This window comes from Argopecten irradians, chromosome 4, assembly GCF_041381155.1.
Source record: "Argopecten irradians isolate NY chromosome 4, Ai_NY, whole genome shotgun sequence".
Lineage (NCBI taxonomy): Eukaryota > Metazoa > Mollusca > Bivalvia > Pectinida > Pectinidae > Argopecten > Argopecten irradians.
In genome coordinates this window covers 20911048-20916723 of record NC_091137.1, presented here as the reverse complement: position 1 = coordinate 20916723, position 5676 = coordinate 20911048, and positions in this window count along the sequence as shown.

Below are 5676 nucleotides of genomic sequence, written 5' to 3'. Positions count from 1 at the left end.
GACTTTTACTTGTCTATAATTTATATGGTATATTTAGGGAATACAGGTTTTAGAAGTATTTGAAAAGCAATGATCTTTCCAAAGGAAATTAGTTGCCTACAGAAATGTGCTAACTATATCGAATACAACTTAACAAAACATTGAAAAACCACATGTTCTAATGAAACGATGATAAAATATGTTTCATACCAAAATAATAATGAGACAAACTTTCTATACAGGCAAAGACAATCGAGAAGCTTTGAGCAAGTCTATGAAGTAATAGGGGTTTTAAGCAAAACTGTTGAAACCATAATGTCACAAAAACAACAATAAACAGCATTATAAACAAAACAGGAAAAACAAAAATATAGCACATTACGTAAACGGGGATGAAACATTAAACTCGACATGAACGAAAAGTCATCATTACAAAGGACTAGAGACAACTCAGATCTTTCCCAAATATCTTTCATTAAAGAAATGGGTACAAAGCAAAGCAGACAACCAACAATACCAAACTTGAAAAAAAACATCATACAAAACTACACAGAAAAATATGGTACTAACAGATCAAACAATTGAGGGTATCACTTTTGGGCCATTTATTTTGCATGAAGAAACCTTAGAGTCACGCAATTAATATTTGTTTTCACGGCAACGAAATTAAGATACCAAATTTAGTCACCTTTTACAATATAATGGAATAGGGCATCAGGCACAATTCTTACTTCATATCTATAGTGTAGGTGTTACTTGAGATTAACTTAAACGGCTTTAAACATACAGAAACCTGAAGATGTTGACAGACGATACCATTCATTGAATATGACCTATTTTATCCTCGTCACCCAGCGCATATGACCCAAGGATGTAATCATCGGGTAATGTCAAATGCTATGTACAGTACGAAACATCAAGTTTTAATGCATTATTAGAATAAATATTTAACTAGGTCACTATGATCTACTTCAGTTTCCATCTGTTTTTAATTCGGAACTGAAATTCACAAAGACATGATTTGCATGCAAACATATCATTTCAAATTTCATATCTAAATAGTAAGGAGTTAAACAGTTTGCACGCAAACATATCATTTCAAATTTGATATTTAAATAGTTAGGAGTTAAACAATGAAAACCTCTATTTTCACCATGACCCCAGAAAAAAATTCGGATGTTCTGAATAGAATGCAGCTGACCCTAAAGTATATTTGCATACAAAACAAATATCATCACAAAACAGGAAGCCAAATAAATCTCAAGACAAAACAGGACGTCAAACGAATCTAAGGACAGAACAGGACGCCAAACTTATCTCAGGACAAAACAGGACGCCAAAAAATTCTCAGGACAAAACAGGACGTCAAACAAACCTCAGGGCAAAACAGGACGTTGAACAAACCTCAGGACAAAACAGGACGTAAAACAAATCTCAGTACAAAACAGGAAGCCAAACAAATCTTAGGACAAAACAGGACGTAAAAAAAATCTTAGGACAAAACAGGACGTCAAACAAATCTCAGGACAAAACAGGAAGTCAAACAAATCTCAGGACAAAATAGGACGTCAATCAAATCCCAGGACTAAACAGGACGTCAATCAAATCTCAGGACAAAACAGGACGTCAAACAAATCTCAGGACAAAACAGGACGTCAAACAAATCTCAGGACAAAATAGGCCGTCAAACAAATCTCGGACAAGATTGGATGTCAAAACAATTAAACGAGTGAGATGGACCAATAATACGATTTTGTATCAATACTGTTTATCGTATCTCTTCATGTGATGTCTCGGCTATTAGGCGTATGTAAGTCATTCTAGGGAGGCAGTATATCATGTCACACTGGTAAGTTACATGTGGTTCTAGTTTCATGAATATTCCTTAATTTCAAGGAATTCTTTAACTTTAGATTTCCAATAGAAAATCATTATACAAGTTTAGGATCTTCCATGCATTCATATGGAGAATTTTAAAAACGTTCATGAAACTGCCCCCAAATCCTTCAGTGTCCTAGAAACATACCGCAGATACGCAAGTTTTGTAGGATGTTCATTTGGTTGCGAAAAATGTATGCGAAAACAAATAATTTGGTTAATCATGTATGCTTTAAAGATGCTCCACCGCCGACAGAGCATAAATGATATTCATCATTTGAACAATAATTGGGGTTTAACCGTGAATATGTATGCCTAATTAAACTTGAGGTAAAATTAGAAGCTCAAACTTTTCAATGGTGGTAATGGTGTAACGTAAGTAACTTTTATAAATGAAGAAAAATACTAAATCGTCTGCTCCTGTTTTTGATAGTGAAAAAATACCATTTGTCTGCGGTGGAGCATCTTTAATAATCAGACACCGAAAATTAATCACTACTACTTAGATTAAGAACATTTTCAAGTGAAAATCACGAAATTTCTACCTGTGAAAATAACGACTATATTATATTCTTTATTTCCTCCGAAAATAACGTAAATAATGACATTTAACTTGAAAACATTAGATAAATAGCAAAGAGATCATTTACAAAATATTAGTTCAGGTCCTAATAGAATTCAGTAAGAATTAAATCGCAATAATAAAGATCATTTATTTAAAAAGTCGATACACCATTTTTACATTTCATAATCTGAAATCTACCTAATGTTCATTTTAAAAATAGATTGTTTAAATTCTTCACCCAAAAAGTATTACATTATATTTAAACAAATCTAATAACTTCTGAAGCGTTTACATGAATTCTATTCCAAAATAAGTTATTGACCAACGATCACCAGTATTTATCACCAATTTTGTGGTTTTTGTCACAATATAAAACAATATAGGTTATCATTATCATTTAAAAGCATTTCACAATATTGACATAACTTCATACGATTTGATATTCACGAGTGTACATAAACAATCAAAATACAATGTACATAGTTATGATACTGTGGGAATTTAACAGCGAGTATGCTTAACAATACTTAATACAATATAAATTAGAAATCTTTCAGTGTGCTGTGCAAAGGGATATATATATATATATAAGTTATCAACTGTGAGCACATGACAAAGATAGAGGGACAAGTTTTGATAGCTTCAAATTTTATTCACTTTGAGTCTGCTGACTCATCAGTTGGCTATACATACGGATCATATAATACATATTGTACAAAGATACAGGTAGTCAGTTCTACATTCGGAAGAGTATAACTAATTGATTACTAAAGATCGTTTTGCGTTTGTAGCTTTAAGGAATTTTGCTAAGTCCTTTCACATCTATTACATTAAAGAGTTGAATATTAGTTTACACATACTTGGTTTTTTAAAGTAATAGTTTTTCATTAAATTTTGACGGGTATCAGAGTAACATGGACATTTCAAAGCAAAATTAAATTAATTTTCAACGTCATTTAAATTACACAAAGTACATATTCTTAAATGTTGTGGTATATTCTGGTATCGACCCTTTTTACATTAAGACTGTGTGCAGAGATTCATATTTTGGAAACTTCTTTGAGAAGATCTTTTAAGATTGGTTTTCTTAAATAGCTTTGTAAACCAAAATCGTGGTCAAGATACGAGTAAAATAATCCTTTTGAAGATGTTCTTATCTGTTCAAGACAATCTTGTTTATATATATCCATTAACCTTTGTTTAATTATATAATAAGTACTGTTATCTATATTATCTGTTTGCCAAAGGTAACCAAAACCTATTCTATACAATTCATTTTTTATATTTATCACCCATACATCATTGTGGTCTAACATTTCTTGATAACATGATTTCAAAATACAGTTTTGAGTTTCTATCAGTTTCAACCAATACTTAAATATTGTTAATTTTCTTAAGAGCATCAAAAGTTAGAAACATGTTAGATTCAAAACCCCATTAAATGTATTTTCTTCAAATTAAACGGAAGAAAATACTTTGAATTACAAATGTCTGGGAATACGGTGGTGAATGATGTATAACAAAGCAAACAGAGGAACTCGTGGTGAGAAATTTCCACGGAAAAAAATGTTGCACGTGATGACTTGTGAAACTACACATATATATTGGACTTTATTTCAATGTCCCCATTTACCATTGTAGTCTTGTCATGCCGTATTTCACACTTGTACATGACACCGCCTGATCTTTTTGAAACAATTATCATCTTATCGATACTCATTATATCTTATATAAAAGGATGTTACCGTGTAATTACAAGTTGTTTTGGGGGATTCATATCATTTTGCATATTATTACTATTATAGTAATTAGATAAGAAATATGGTAATGATACATATGTTTTAGAACTAAACAATGTATATCATTTCAGGTTATTTGGTTCTTTGTTTGATGTTTATACAGTGTAAAGACAAGGTAGGGCTTTTTTCAGACAATTTATGCAGATGTGTTTAATGATGTTTTAATGACTTACTCGTTATGGGACTGAATGATATCTTAAAAACCTTTAAAACGATGACAGTATCAGTCAGTGATCATGTTATCGATTAAATCTTACTTATAGCTATCTTTTTATTGGCTTAAAATGCATAATATCATATCGTTAGAGAAAAAGACTCCTCAAGACATTTGTGATCTAACGTTAATAATTTCTAAATGACAATTCTTAGATTTAAAAAAATGTGCATCGCAGAATGCAACATGTAAATATTGATAGAAACATAATGATCTATCAACAGTTATATCCTAGTTGGATTAAAATAACTTGTTCATGACTCTTTTTAATCATATTGATGGTATCATACCATATATGAATGAAATATCGAATCATGAACTGTTAATTTTGAGGAGATCATATCTGAAAGATCTTTCAGCATTTGTATTTATACAGTTCAGCACTAGATTATTGAGACGTTTTGCTCTTTAACATGTTCTGTGCGTATATGATGCTATTATATATATATATATATATAGATATTTTTTGTTAAGTTTAAAACTGTGTATGCTTATTGCTTCAGGTTCAATAACACTTATTACCAACTCGGGCGTGTAAACGTCGTCAAATTATTTCATTTTCATAAGATAAACAACAAACGTTCTACATGTTATTTATAAGTCTAAACCCGTATGTACCCGTATCTATGTGTCAGCGACGACGCTGGTCATGCATGCAATGTGACGCTATATATAACCGGTGAGAGAGGCTAAATCATGTGATTGTCAACGTGTTATGTCCGTCACGACGACCGACTATGCCGTCTAAAGATGTCAGTTATGAAGAAAAAATAGAGAAAAAACAATGGCACTGTGCATACTTGAGGTAGGTAAATTTCAGGATATTTTTGAATACACGGGTACCATAACTGTAGCTTATTTATTCATATTAGTGGTGACATATGTAGCGTCCTATGCTAGTTAATTATGACATATCATTTTATCCGTTTTTACATTTCATATCCTTGGTACCTCTACCGAACATATTTAGGTTTAAAGTGGCATCTCTTCTTTTCAAATGAAAGTTAAATGTGGCATCTGTAAGATTAAATGTGGCATCCCTTTATCTTACGTATCAAATGGATATTAAATATGACATCTTTCTACCTTATAAATCGTGGCATCTCTCTACTTTCATATCATTACTAAATGTGAAATTCCTTATACCTTGTCATATTTGGCTTCCTTCAAGCTTATAAATTTTCTTTGATAAATGTGACATCTTTTCACCTGTTATATTAATGGCAAATGTAGCATCATTC